This window comes from Macrobrachium nipponense, chromosome 10 (assembly GCF_015104395.2).
Source record: "Macrobrachium nipponense isolate FS-2020 chromosome 10, ASM1510439v2, whole genome shotgun sequence".
Lineage (NCBI taxonomy): Eukaryota > Metazoa > Arthropoda > Malacostraca > Decapoda > Palaemonidae > Macrobrachium > Macrobrachium nipponense.
This window is the reverse complement of record NC_087204.1, coordinates 88,610,205-88,625,624: the sequence shown is the minus strand read 5'-3', so window position 1 is coordinate 88,625,624 and position 15,420 is coordinate 88,610,205. Positions and strand designations below refer to the sequence as shown.

Here is a 15,420-nt window from a genome sequence, read left to right as displayed (position 1 = left end):
GGCCTTCTTTAAACCCCAGTAGTTTTTAATGCCGAAAAAAGCATTTTTTTTAAGAGAAATATTTTTCCATACTACTGCTAGTGCACACACTATTAATCGCCAGTACGAACTGCAGCTATATGGTTAACGATTAGCACTGCGATCCAAACAGAAGTTATGGCGCCTTACGGCAAAGCAATCACTGGCTGATGATTAGCTGGTGAAGAACGTGATGTAAGCGTTTGCTGCAATAGTCTGCGTATTACGGTTCTCTACGTATAACGATTGGTGATAACCCCAAAACGGAAATAATACGTTTTTTTCTCCCAGTACATTTACATGTTTTCGGCACACCAGAATTACACACGGATACCACACGAGGTTATTGGAAAGTTTACGGCGTAAGGTATCCAAATGTTTCCTCAATCATTTCCGTTCAGAACGCCTTTGATGGAATCGTAACACCAGCAGCGATGTGAGTCAGTTAACACGGAGAAGAAAAAGAGGAAGAAAGCGAGAACAAAACAAGCCAAGGTCACGCCTGAATCCAGGTTATCATTAAGTCTCAGTCCTGAAAGTATTGGCCCGGGGGGATGCAAAATTTCGGGTGTGGCCAAGAGAAAGGCTTCGGTGGCGCTGTTATGAATGTATGAGAATTTACAATGGCTCTTAATTTCTTTCACTTGGTCTTTTTCTTCATCGCTCACTCCAAGGCTTGGTGGGTGTGGGTGCTATCAAAAGACCCTTTTTAATTGAGTTAGTCTGCATGACTAGCAAATGAACATTTGATAAGAGAGAGAGAGAGAGAGAGAGAGAGAGAGAGAGAGAGAGAGAGAGAGAGAGAAATGGCTCGTGATAATTCAGACGGGTGGGAACAATCGTTAAATAATTAACGGTGTGGGTATGAGTGGAGATTTTAAATGAGCGTGAGAGGAATCTCTCTCTCTCTCTCTCTCTCTCTCTCTCTCTCTCTCTCTCTCTCTCTCTCTCTCTCTCTCCAGAAACGTTAAAATGTTAAAATTATAAGTAGTTTCGTTTTTAATTCTTTACTAGAAACTAAATCGAAAGTGTTTCCAACCTGTTCCCTTCCATCTTTCGTTGCGTCCTACTTTGTACGGCTTTATGTAAAACATTTCAGTTTCTCTTTTTAACTTTCAGCATTCTAATACTTTTCCTAAGTCTTGAAGCCGAGGCGCCCAATGGTAAAAACTTGTGAACAAATTAAAGGGTTGCATATATATTTATATATGAATGATGTACTCCATTATGATAACGAAGGGTAAAAGGAATGAAAAACGGAAGATGCCCCGTGGAAGATAAAACTATTGGGACGAAATGAGCTTTTTGCATTTCCTTTCTTCCATCTTTTTCCCTTTGACATAGTGGAGTACATCATAATCCATCTTCATGGTTCAGATGAACACAATTACATATACAGCATGCACTACATACATACGTCCTTTATAGATCTGGCTGACATACGTACCTGTAATTATGTAAGTGAAATTAGTGAAACATGCAACTAATAGATGCCAAACTAGAATGACAAAATATTCCACCCTGAAATAGGTCATACCGAATAAGGAAAGCTATTCACCTGTGCGAAAGTCTGGTAGCCATTGAAACTTTGCTTATAGTGTGATGGCTGGCTTGACCACCACACAAAACACTAAACTTTTATCAAATAGTATTCACCAAAATACCATACTAAGTCCACAAAAGGTGGAATAGTATCCAACTTCAATAACAGTACAAAGTCAATTCAAGGGGACAAAGAAAATACTACAAAAATATACTTAATTTTAATACACAAGTTTCAGATAGAAATAACACCTGAACCTCAACAATACAATAATTAATGAGAAACACTCACTCTTAAACTCCCTGCAAAAGAAAACAATTATACGATTAAAGACAGGTCTCAACACATACTACTAAAAAGGGGAGAGGGTCCAGAAAGGAGGGAGGCAAGCGAAAAAGTAAGAATAACCTAACCAATACAAACTAATATCCCTAACAACTTCATAGGTCTCCTCTTAGAAGACAATAATACACTCCACGTCTGGAGGTTTAATCAAGGTGGCAGGGAAAATCGATCCCAAACTATGGTGTTGGAATAGGCTTTCACAATCTCCAATAATGACGTCAGCAGATGATCAAAGTCGTGATCTAAGTAAATCTCGGTATAATTCTTATTACCTTGGGACAGAGAGGTCCCCTTGGCTTTTACTGAACCAAGGGCGGTGCACAAATTGAAGAATAAAATATCCTTGATGCAGAGAAAGTATATCCAATGTGCTATACAGCTTCAAGACGTAGCTCTGCAATAGGGCGAGGAGTCAATATAGTTTCAACTGCAATAGTCGTGCCCTTCAAGGTTGGAGGCTCAGAAACACACTGAGGCAAAAACCTCCAAGCGTAAACCTCCATCCCTCGGATAACGAAGGATCGCCGCCACGTAACCAACACAACTTGAAAATATAAAACAGTCGTTAGCCAATAATAAACACCAAGATAACCACCGGTGAGGAGACAAAAAACTAATAAAGAAAGAATACAACACTTCCATACTTAACATTAAAAATCTAAAAACTTAAATAATTTAGAAATTAATGACAACTAAGTTACAATAGACAATGCTAATGTTAGTTTTAGGCAGCTCCCAACGAGATTTGGCCTGCTTATGGCCTCTAAAGTCTTTCATAACAATTTAGTACAGTCTTCTAGTCGATTACTTATATTTATGACCTGAAAATATGTTATGTTGTGTCTTCCCGCATAACGATGGATCAATAAAATGACATTAAAAATAGCTTTAAATTCCAAAGTCCATGAACTGCAAAGGAAATATGAGGACATTCACTGCAAGTATTTGGTGTAAAAATTATAGTATTCAACTTGTGTATATGAGAATCATAACTGATAACGCGATCAACTCAGCCACCAGCCCAAAAATGCATAGTTTCTCATCTTGGTTTTAAGGAAAACGCTTTTGTCATCATTTCCAATGGGTGTAAGTTATTCCAAAAGCAAAGTGAACCCAATGTTAATTGGTTATTAGTGGCTTAACATTTGAAAATATAAAGATATGTGTAAAATTAGTAACAGACTCTCAAAGATACATGTGTAAAAATGACAAATCTGTATGGTATATACATACTATGTATATATGCATGTATTCATTTATATATATGTGTGTGTGTGTGTATGTCATGTATGTAGTATAAGCATATGCAGTCATGTACTCGTATGTATGTATGTATGTGGAGTGAGGGGGAGCTGCGCTGCAATCATGCGTGACAGCGTAGGTTAGCAGGTTACCTAAGACTATGTTTATGATGACGTGCATACTTTTAAAATTACAGCCATAACGATACCAGCTCCCTAATCCTCCACACTTTCTTCCTTCTCAATGGGATTCATGTAATCATCTCGTGAATGACATGAAATCTGTCTGTGCTGTATGAACGCTTATTTTAAAGATGTTTCTTGTATCAGTTTTAGCCTTATGGTAGACTAGTCACCGTTCAATATTTCCTCGTTGACTTCTTTTGACTGATTAAAGCAAGTACGATGACTCATTTTCATAACATATGGAAGTAAAGAAAGAAAACATGCATTCGGGTAACCATGTGATAAAGTTGATAATTGTTTATTATGTCTAATTACATTACCTTTCAGCTTTGGAAAAATTATATTCAATAACAATTCTTTTTGTATTACGACTTCCTCCTCTTGTTTTATTTCTGGTTCGTTTTCTTTAAATTCTTCTTGTTGTTTTGCACTGAGTCGGCAAAACTCTGTTTACTTTGACAGAACTGTAATACAAATTGAACATAATATTTACTGAATGTTTCTTCGTAGTAACGACTCCAGTCCACATAGATTGACGAGAGTTTTTTAGTGAAAACATTGTGAATCCACGGTCATTTTTTCGAAGAAAAACCCAACATCACGACTTTTGTCGATTACTGAAATCAAGGACAGTTTTTCTAAGAAACATTTGAACATTTACAATGTTCCTTTCAATCTAGAGACTAGGAAAGTTTTTCCAAGATTTTCAAATCCCACACTTATTATTTATGCTTGAGATCTGCAGGGGACAGCAACGGTCTTTTTTCTCTTATTAAAGTTATAAAAAAAAGAAAGAATCACGACTGAGGAGTGATGATCACTATAAGGCCTTGATGGTTTTTTTATTCTATGAAATCTTCAAAAAAAGTCTTGACAGTTCAATTATAGGTTTAGCTATGATGTCTGTAATTCAATTCACAATCTTGGTAAAATTACTGCTGACCGGCAGAACGAATATGTTTAAACTTTCTAGTTAAGTTTTCAATGAAATCGAGTATGTATTTTATAATATAAAATCACGATAAGAACATTTCAAAATTCAATCCTCCACTCCCACCCAAACAAAATAGTTTCCCACAAATTTCCGACGGCTTTTCCATGAAAAACGATTAGTAAGCTTTTTGCTATGGATTGATAAAATTATTTTCCATCGCCATTCCAAAACAGTGAGAGTATTAGAAATGAACTAAGGCAAATAAACAGAGCTACTGAGAAAGTAATGAGGGCTTAAAACATGATTTCTCTCAATTTTTCTCTGACACTTCCTTATAAAACTTTTAAGACAACTAACTGTATAAAAACCTGACATGGTTAATCTGTTGAGCTAGAAAGTATCAACCAAGGTAGATCAAACGATTTTCTACTAAAAGCAATTCAAGCCAATAGCAGCTTTTCCCATGAAACTCGCGAGGGGAAGTCACGAAGGCATTGCTAGAGAATCTAGGCGTGCTTGAAGCAAGCCATCATTACCTGCCGAGGTCCTATTAAATACCTGTGCTTGACGAAGGTCGTTCATCTCAGGTGCTCTGTCAGACTTACGTAATCTCTTGTGGTCGGAGATCATCTCCTTTATTTAGTTTTTGTGTGCGTGTGTTTGTGTGTGTGTCTGTGCGTTTTGTGATTGTTGTTTTCGTTTAGCACTCTATGACCTTGGCTTGAATGGAATGTCAAATGGCTTCGGATGTGAAATGCTGTGAGAGCTTAACTACAAGTATAGTAAAATAAGTACTTACACTAGGGAATATATACCCATATATATATGTATATGTGTGTGTGCAAGTGCATGTGACGGTGTCTGTGTAAATGCCCGTGTGCATGTATGTATGTATGTGCTATTGAGTACAAAAATGATATCTACGTACGAATGCATGTTTGCATATTTCATTAATATATGAGCCTACGGAAGTAATAAGTGCTAAGTCACTGTTCTTTTGGTGAGAACTGTTAATCTCAATCGCTATTCCGTGTTTCTAAAAAAACTCATTCTAATGAAAGGAGAGATAATACTAAACCGAGAGACGTATGGCAAAATACATCATTTGTTGATATAAGGTTCTAATTCAGTAGAGGCAAACAGAATGGCGGTGAAGCTTTATGAATATTTGCTCTGTGTTTAAGAGATACATGGAAAGTTACATAACAATAATTTAGAAATTAATGTAGCAGCAAAGGATATCTATACTAGGTAATGGGTAGTCTGTTAAATCAAAGAGATTCAAACTACTAATTAAAGAACAGTACCATCATGTTCACAATGAGAAATAATGCGGAAAATAAACATGAGAGCAGAAAAAGACAGAAAAATGTTTCAGCTACTCCAATGAGTCATACATAAAATACCAATAAATTAATTTTGTCTTACTTATCTAGATTACATATATGTGTGTGTATATATATATATATATATATATATATATATATATATATATATATATATATATATATATATATATATATATATATATATATATATATATACCATACACATATATATATATATATATATATATATATTTTTATATATATATTAAACAGTGTAATTTTTCCACACTAAACAGTTGGTGCACTGTAATGCGACATTTGTCGTAGAATTAGATAACTGAGTGGTCAAACTTATTTTTAACCTTGGCACTTGTTTTTCTTGTCTATAATATTTTTAAAGTCTTTGCTAATGAAGATTAAATCAACTTGTGAATTCTCTGCGGCACATAATTCATATGATATTTTACTTATACTAAAAATGTGAAAATTCCAAAGGAAGAGGTCAGAAAAATCAAGAACCTACATATTATGATTTTTATTCTCGTTTGATATCTTTTTCATATTTTATCTTTTTCATATCTGTTGGAAGTTCATTGCCTTTCGGATCACGAACGATTTAAAAAAAAAAGAGAGAGAGAGAGAGACGTTTGATTTTATCTTGTATATGCCTGATAGGCTGTTTGATTGCACGGGGAAAGCTTTAACAATGGTAAAAACAAGTGTATTGTTGTTAGGTGGAAATCTGATATATTTCTTATGAAAAATCCGTCCGAGAGTGTTTTATGAGTTCTATTTCACGAAGCAGAGCTGTAATTTGGCAGGAGAGGAATCCTCTCGTTTCACAGCAACATCTCTTCAGGAAATTTAGCACTGAGAATGTGAGAGAAGGAATGGAATTGATTTAATACATTGCCAACGGAATTTATTTGCCTTTATTTAACTTAGTTTCTTAAATATTCCGTGAGCATGTTTATGGCATAATATATATATATATATATATATATATATATATATATATATATAGATATATATATATATATAATATATATTATATATATATATTATATATATATAAATATATAGTGTGTGGTGTGTGTGTGTATAACATATATCATATATTAATATGTGTGGGTGTGGTATACATATATATATATATATATATATATGTATATATATATAAACACACACAAAGGACAATTCTTTGTTCCTTTCTAAGTACTTTATCCAGCTGCTTACTGATAGAGCCCACCCTCAACTTCGCTAAATATATATGCACATATACATATATATACATATATACATGATATACATATATGTGTATATATGTATTATATATACATATATATATATATATATATATGTATGTATATATAAGTAAAATAATACACATTGAACAAATATACTTTCGATATTCTAAAGGAGATGGATGTATATATTCCAGCCGGACTTTTTATTCCCCGTTAGAACCTGACGAGGTGAACGGAAACTTCTGGGATTATAATTGAAAAGAAAAAATCTTAAATCATTTTAAATCTCATATCTCTCCTTCCGTACCTAACTGTATGATAATGCATGCACAAAAACATTTTAAAACAAGAAGTCATAACCTCATACACAATAGGAATAGTTTATAGTTTATTCAAATTGCAGAGTGGAATAATTTTAGTACCACTAGCAACATAATACTCCAGTTATCTAGACATTATATAAATAATTCTTGGTTTCCCTTAGGTTAATGATCTCTCCAAGCAATGAGTGTTATGAATGCACAGTAGACCACAATCGTAAAAGGACCTCAAGAAATATAATGAGAGTGATGATGATACTAGAAAAATTAGTCATTCTAGAAGGTCGGCGGTGATATTTTCGTAAGAATAGAATTGTTTGAGAAAGATCAAAGTTAAGTGGACAAGAACAGAATCTTAGAGTGAACTTGTATGAAAATGTATGCCAGTAAGCTTGATTACGAAATTATGTATAGCGTTAAAAACTGAGAAAGTTTAGGAACAAATCTAAATTAAGAGAAAAAATCTAGATTAAGAGAAATACCAGGAAAATATAAAATAATCATTTAGCAGTTAACCAGAAGAATATATCTTTGATATATTCTTCTGGTTAACTGGGAAAAACAAACGTCCTTGAAGAAAGAAAGCTAAAAAAACTACAATAAGAATCTATTAACAGAATTACGACAAAGAAAATTTGTTTTAAATATTAATAGGAACAGGTAAATTAAGAGGCCGATGAAGGAAAATGTCTTATGAAAAATAGGTTTAGAATGAATGCAGTAATATAATGAAAATTAAATCAAGAGAAACGACGAGAAGCAGTAAATTTGAAGCCAAAGAGAATCTGAAGAAGTAACTCAAAATGAAGAGGAGTTGAAGAAGGGACATCTTAGGATTACTGCAAAGCCACTGGTATCTGGGAACAGCATATACCCGAAAATAAAAAAAGCAAAATAATAAATCAAGAGAGATAAAAAAATTTTACTAGAAAAAATCCAATATGAAAAAGTAAATATTATTGGCTTGCCATATAGAATGGTTAATGGTACACAGTATGTTTTGATGAGTAACGGGGATATACTTGAAGCCCCAAAATGCGTGAATAAACTTGACAAAACTGCCTACTATATTATGTTCATACATCTTAATCCATCTATTCAAAGCATACATATGCAGTCATTTCAAACGCATTAATGAGTGGTTGAGGAAACTCCACCCGTCTAGTTGCAAAATAGGATTCTTTGATATTCGGAACCTAGTGACATAAAATGCACCTAATTCTTAACTGAGCATACGTACTTCGGAAGCTTACTAAAATGTTTATTTATAACTTAAGTGATACGCTGTTAGCTGCCAAGATTTGGGTTTTTTTATTTATCACAATGCAAATAATCGCTGATTGCAGCCTTTAAAATTGTTTTATTTTTCGTGAGGCAATTCCCGCTGATATACAAAATTCCTACAATCCAGAGAAGTCACAAAGAACACCACCAAAATACCAACAAGTCGCAGGAAAGAGCAATGGAAATTAAGGTGTAAAATATGCTGTAAGTATAAACTCGAAAGCTCTTGGTACAGCTCCATGTTCATTATTACTCCTGGTGGTTTGCTAATACTTGCTGTCTCAAGAAAAATGATATACATTTCGCTGTTTTATAGCGGTCGTCGGTATTGATAAATGGATCCCTGTGCAAGGTCAGCATGTGAAAAAAATAAAAGTATGAATTGAAAAAAAATTATACAAAGCTCAATGTATTAAACAAGCATGTTATCATATATATTTTCATTGATTAAACTGCAAAACAGAAAACCTTATGTTCATAATATCTCTAAATATAAATAACAACAGAAAAAACTACGAAAAACAAATCAAATGAACAATAAAACAAAATGGAGCTCATCCCTTGGTCCGGAGTCAGGTCCCACTTTATTCATATCATCATTTTCCTATTACTCTCATGTCTTGGATTAGATGAGGTTACTGCGTTGACCATCCCATGAACTGCTCACGAAAGAGTCCACGAAAGGAACGGCAACTACCTCCACGAGGGAGAAAAAGTAAAGATTAAAAATCCCATTTACGAAAGGAACACTTATCGCATAAAAGTCCGCACAGACGTTTCCAAATAATCTCGCGAGCCTCCCTTAGTGATCCACTTACGGTGATAGCCTAAAGCCGATCGCTCTATCGCCCGTACACACACACACACACATATACATACACACACAAACTTACGCGCACAGCCACACACAAACGCACAAACACGCTAATAAGTAGATACTTTCACCAAGTGTCCGACCAGTATAGTTAAAACTCTTACTGCTGACCGGGTCTCTCTCTCTCTCTCTCTCTCTCTCTCTCTCTCTCTCTCTTCTCTCTCTCTCTCTCTCTCTCTCTCTCTCTCTGGCACAAGTCTGCCCTTATCTCTGCGCGTCACAACTTGGCCCTGTTACCTGAGCTGAACCCACCTGTACCCATTTAGCATACCTGCTTTAAATAATCATTTATCGCTGACGCCATGAACTTGATCACTCGTCGGTAGCGTTTCGAAATCTTTCTCAGGTGCTGGCATTTAGCCCCATTTTTAGCCCGCCCGTACACTCCTCCCCGCAACCCATTAACCTTCAAGGATGGAAGGTCCACAGTGGTCTCTACAGAGAAGTAGTATGTTAAACAATCCGTATCTTAAACAATTTTGTAAAATTAAAATACTTGATAGCAGAATTTTCATAGAAATGTTTAAGTAATAAAACTTCGCTCTTCCGTCGGGTTTACTTTCTCGTTTGAGCTACAAAAACTACTGACGTAAAGAAGAGCCTCTTTTAAATAAACTGGAGTGAAACAGACAGACAGGCAGACATAGACACGTACACTCGCACACACGCACAGAAATTCCATATTTTGGAAAACGAGAGACGCGTAATTTTTATGAGATAAAAGTAAAGGAATTCGGTAAGAAACGGGGAGAGAGAGAGACTCACTCTTGGTCAACAATATTAAAACTGCTGCAGTTAGGTACACCATACTTGAGAGTGATACCAACACAATCAAGTAAATAGAGGTAGTACATACAGTCTTTAACCAAATAAAATCGCATCATTTTGTGTAAATAAAGAGAATTTTACAGTTCTGAACTTCTGTCACTAACAGAACTAAAAGGCCGATTTCCTTTATCAAAGGAACGCAATAAATTTACTCACTGTTGTAACGTATATATTAATAAAGGTATTCACATTAAATCATTCATATTCATGTACTATATAATATACATAATGCATTTTCTTCTTTATGAAGAATTAGTTGGCATAACATAAGTACAAATCGTTTTAATAGAAGACAAAATTACACCAAAAGTGAGATCTTCCTTAACCATATTTAGTTTAAATGAACAGTTGGGAAAACGGGTAAAGGATTATTAAATCGTCCAGGACCTTGTATACTATGTAAATTGGTCTGGTGTGTTACAGAGCTTCAACTAAAACTTCTTTTGGCTTTGTGAAGGCTTTTATTATGTGTGAATGTACGTTGTATTTGTATTTATAATGAATTACACAATATTAAGTTCAGTTACCTCGCTTTGTATGACTATATAACTTACGTGTTTCTTATATAATTGTTGTTTTTCTTCTCTTATGAGCATGGTGTTTTTGCTCATAAACATTCAATTAAAATACACTATTAGATAATGATTTTTGTGAACACGCTGAATACGCATAATTCTAAAACCGCCGCTGTTATTTGCTGTCATACGTCCTTGTTTTCTTGTGGTTTCTCATCAATTTTAAGCTTAGTGTTGTTGTGCATACTCGCACCGATATGACACAAAAACAATGCGAGCAGTTTACAATATAGGCCCTAGTTTTTCTATTTGTTATACCCATTACAGTCAGTTAGCGTACAAGATATTAGTTACGATATCTATTGTTTATTGTTTGGGTCATTTGTTTAATTATTTGCCTCACTGGCGGTTAATTAATCTTTGTTACCTGAGAACCATCATTCGTGGAAAGAAAGGTTCTTGACCTGATCTTCAAGGAAAAAAAATCACTAAACCACACATGAATACTGGAGTTAGTAAACGGGAAAAAAAAAATTGTTCTTCTGGGACTTCAGTAATTAAATGTCTATTAAATCACAACCAAAATTGTGCATAAATAAACATTAGAGTCATTCTACAAAACCATCATATTGGTTTGAAAGTCTCGTGCTACGTTCTAGGTATGTCATGGCTAAATCACGAGCTTGAAAAGAGAATAAAAGAAATGAAAAAACTACTTAAATTATAGACCACATGCATTCATTATGGATGTACAATATTATATATATATATATATATATATATATATATATATATATATATATATATATATATATATATATATATTTGCAAATAACACAGGAAAAATAATAGGCAGAAGTTGTTACGAAGCGCTTTCGTCCTTTAATGAGACATTGTCGAGGCACAAATCTGATACAGTTGAAACACACACGCACACCACACACACACACACACACACACACACACACACACATATATATATATATATATATATATATAGATATATATAATATATATATAGTATATATATATACGTATATATAGTGTGTATGCGTATGTATGTCTGCTTGTGGCTGTGCGTATAATTGTGGGTATGGATGTATTTTTGTGCAGATACGTCCCCATGCCTAAGCTACTGACAAAAGGGTCCCGCAGAGATTCTTCCTTGGATCCTGCGTCGACCTAATGTCACCTATAGGTCACCGAAAGTAGTTCAGTCCCTTTACCAGCCAGCTTTGAAGCCTACGTGTAAAAATATTTTAAAAATATTATATAAATGCTATATGTATACCATACATATATTTTAATATATATTATATATATACATATATATATATATATAATATATATATAGATATATGTATATCTATATATGTTTGTGCGTGTGCGCTCTTGTGCGTGTAGACCTTTGCAAATACTCTGGAAATGTAACTTACTCATGAATATGTATATATATATATATATATATTATAATATATATATATATATAATATATATATATATATATATATATATAGTACAATACAAATTGCAACAGTTATGCGTGCACCTTTAACCATAAACTGGAAATGTGAATATTTGCAATGCAGATTTACACCACATCTCGGAATCCGCACGTAAATCTTAAGTTTATTCATTGGAATAAGAGTCCAGCACTGTGGCATTAGTATGTATTCGTTCGTCTTTCCCCATAATCTGATTCTAGTAACCTGAGATTCGTCCTTTTCACAAGGTTTCCATTTATCTTATTTCATACTGAAATGTGCCAAGACACCCTGGCTGGCCGAGTCAGAGAGTTATTGGACTTACTTTTAGGGTGACGACGAAAGAGGCAGTAGAGATATGAGAAATGCAGAGGGTAGCCTAGCTATGGCCTAAAATTCACAGGTTAGAAGTTGTCAATCTTCTGACCTGAATTACAAAATAGCTTTAGATTGCCCCACCCCCAACCCCCTATTGGGTCTCTCTCGACAGTAGAAGAATCAGCAGCTGCTCAATAGTCCTTTCCTTTCGGTCGTGTCTTGCTTAATTAATCGGAGTTGTTCTGATGTTATTTTTGTTAGCTAGGTCATTCAAGTACCACGAACCGAAAATAACCAGCGTTATTAATCCTTGGACTATTCCTGGCATCTAAGCCATGACATTCCGCCTTCTTCAGTTTGAGTTGTCATGTTGGGGAGCTCATAATTCTCTCTCTTTTATTTACTTGTTTTTTGGCCGATATTAATCGTATGAATATTTCATTCATATTCTTTGCTATCAATTAAAACTCTTCATTCATGGAACGTGGGTTCTATTTGAAATTGGACAGTAAGCTCCTTATGAATAATGAAAAGCATCATAATGATTACGATGAAACTGGTGTAGATATAGCACATGGGCTGGCATGACAATACTAATAATAATAAATCGGGTGCATAATATCGGCAAGCAAATATTTTTAGCGGTGTAAGAAACAGAGGCATCTGGTTCTGATTAAAGTATAACTATAAACATGTTTTTCTTCTCTGCATATTTATCTGATTACTCGTTTACCTTCACAGCTGCTCGTTGTATACGCAATCGTCTATTATCGTTTCATCATTGTAACGGAAAGCAGTTTTGATGAGCAGACCAAGCTGAAAGAATTTCCCAAGATTAACATTCTTATAAAATATAACAATACACATGATTCAGATACCACATGTTGGCAAAGAATTTTGCTGTTGTTTTTGTTGTTGTTGTTGTTGTTTATGGCCATGGAACAGCACTGGCTCTTGCTCGTTAATGCCAAGAGAGGCTTCGATATGGCCACAATTCTTCCATTGAAAACTTTTTATTTAGCAAATCAAATCTGTTCAAAACCAAAGCAACTAATGTTTGAAATTCATCATAAATCCACACAAAAAACAAGACGAAACGTTAAACAAATACTAGAAAATAAAAGCAAAGGAAAAGATAGGTTGACGCTAATTTCTCCAACAAAAGTCGAGAAAAGAGAAACCTTACGACGATGAACATAACCTTTCATTGGACATCATGCAATATGTTATAAGCGTTAGGAAGTCTCAGTCCCATATGGGAGGCTTTTTAGCGCTTTTTAGTTATAAGTGGTTCGAGTAACAAGAGAAACTTTGTGCTGGCTGTCACGAACATAGCGACGTACGATGAGTTAACAAGGGAGGGAGGTGCTCCTTGGACACAATAAAACATATAATAATTGGGTAAGAGAGAAAGAGAGAGAGAGACTATCTTAACCATGTCCCTGTCCACTAAGCATCTTGTAGTGTTCTGTACTACCTTCGAGAGAGAAAGAGAGAGAGAGTTTATGCTCTTGTTTGCTAGGCAAAAATAAAGAGGTTAATAACGTTCTTTGTCTGTGTAAGTGAGAGAGAGATTGAAAGAACCCTTTTTTTCCGGTAAGACCATTCTCCTTTGCGTGCACAAACTGTCTCTAATGTTAATTCTGCAACATTCGAACAACCGACTACTTTTATGCCAAATAGCCCTTCATTTGCTTGCTTCATGTTTGATTGATCGGTATTAAAAAAGCACTTGAACTACACAATATTGGTCATTGATTTTTATTCAAAGGTAGAAAACATTATATATTTTTAGTTTTAACATTTTTTATGTTCTTTTTGTTTTGTCCACAGGAACACTTGTGATTTTTTTAGATTAATTACTGAAGATGGTGTAAGCTGTTCTACTGGTGCATAATGATCCCGAGATCCAGTGGCGTGAGTTGGTAAGTATCCAAATTATCTCTTTGATGAGAAAATGATAAAAAGATACGAAAATATAATTCTGTGATAGGATTAACTAGAATTAACTCTAATCAAATTTTCTTCTTCCTGTGTCTTCTAACTTGATCTGTTCTCCGGAACACAAATTAATAATAGGCATTGTGACAAAATCAAATATAATAAAGAAACAGAAACGAAAATGTAATTACGCAAATACATGCGTGCTTATGACTCTCGGTCACGATAAATAAAATATGGTGCAGGAAAGGCCACGAATCTTTCGTCTTACTGTCAGTTGTACTGACGTTATCTTCCGAAGAAGAAGAAGAAAGACTTTGGCACTGAGCTCTTTTTACCTTCGTGGCCTTGCATTGTTTAGACTCGCATACACATCAAAACCTACTTTCTTTTCCTTTCATTTTTCACAAAGAAGTCAAGAAACACTCGAGCTTTAGGGGGTAGAATAGAAAGGAGTCTACAGTGACAATTCGTTGCTATTAAAGGATAAAAACAATTTATATAAATCTCGAGATATTGTTTCCCAACAGCTGGATGTAAAAGAAATGTCATTTCAGAAGGTCAAAGACGTTGATACATAACATACCTCTCCAGTCCAATTCATACTACCTACTTAAGTGATTCCTAGACTTTTTCATGCTTTGAATTTGCACTTTCCTGTTCGAACGAAAATGGGAATATCTTTCGAGAAGCAATTGCCTGGAACGTGTTAAATTTAGGCATTACTCAATAATTATGTGCTTATAAGCATTTACTCTCTGAAGATGAATCTTCTTTACGCATAATTATACTTTGATAGGAAAAAACTATATTGTCGAGTTTCCATGAAGCCCCCCACCCCAAAAACAAACTGAAGTTGTGGAAATGAAGTCATAAGCGATCAAGAATTTGGCACTGTTCTAACCTAAACGCACGAGACATAATTATGAACCAGAAAAGTGTCTGAAATTTCTCTTTGAATAGAAAAATTCTTTCATTAATGATATAAGAATCCAGTTTCCTATGGAATAGCTG

At 34.5% G+C, this 15,420-nt stretch overlaps 1 long non-coding RNA gene across 1 annotated transcript in view; it reads left to right on the top strand.

Annotated features, from left to right (window-relative positions):
- LOC135223750 (uncharacterized) overlaps positions 1-14,390 on the top strand; it is a 250,432-nt gene extending 236,042 nt beyond the window's left edge. The window contains exon 3 of the long non-coding RNA XR_010316577.1: positions 14,299-14,390. This is a non-coding gene — a long non-coding RNA (uncharacterized LOC135223750). The remainder of the gene's footprint in view (positions 1-14,298) is intronic.
- The last annotated feature ends 1,030 nt before the right edge of the window (positions 14,391-15,420 follow it).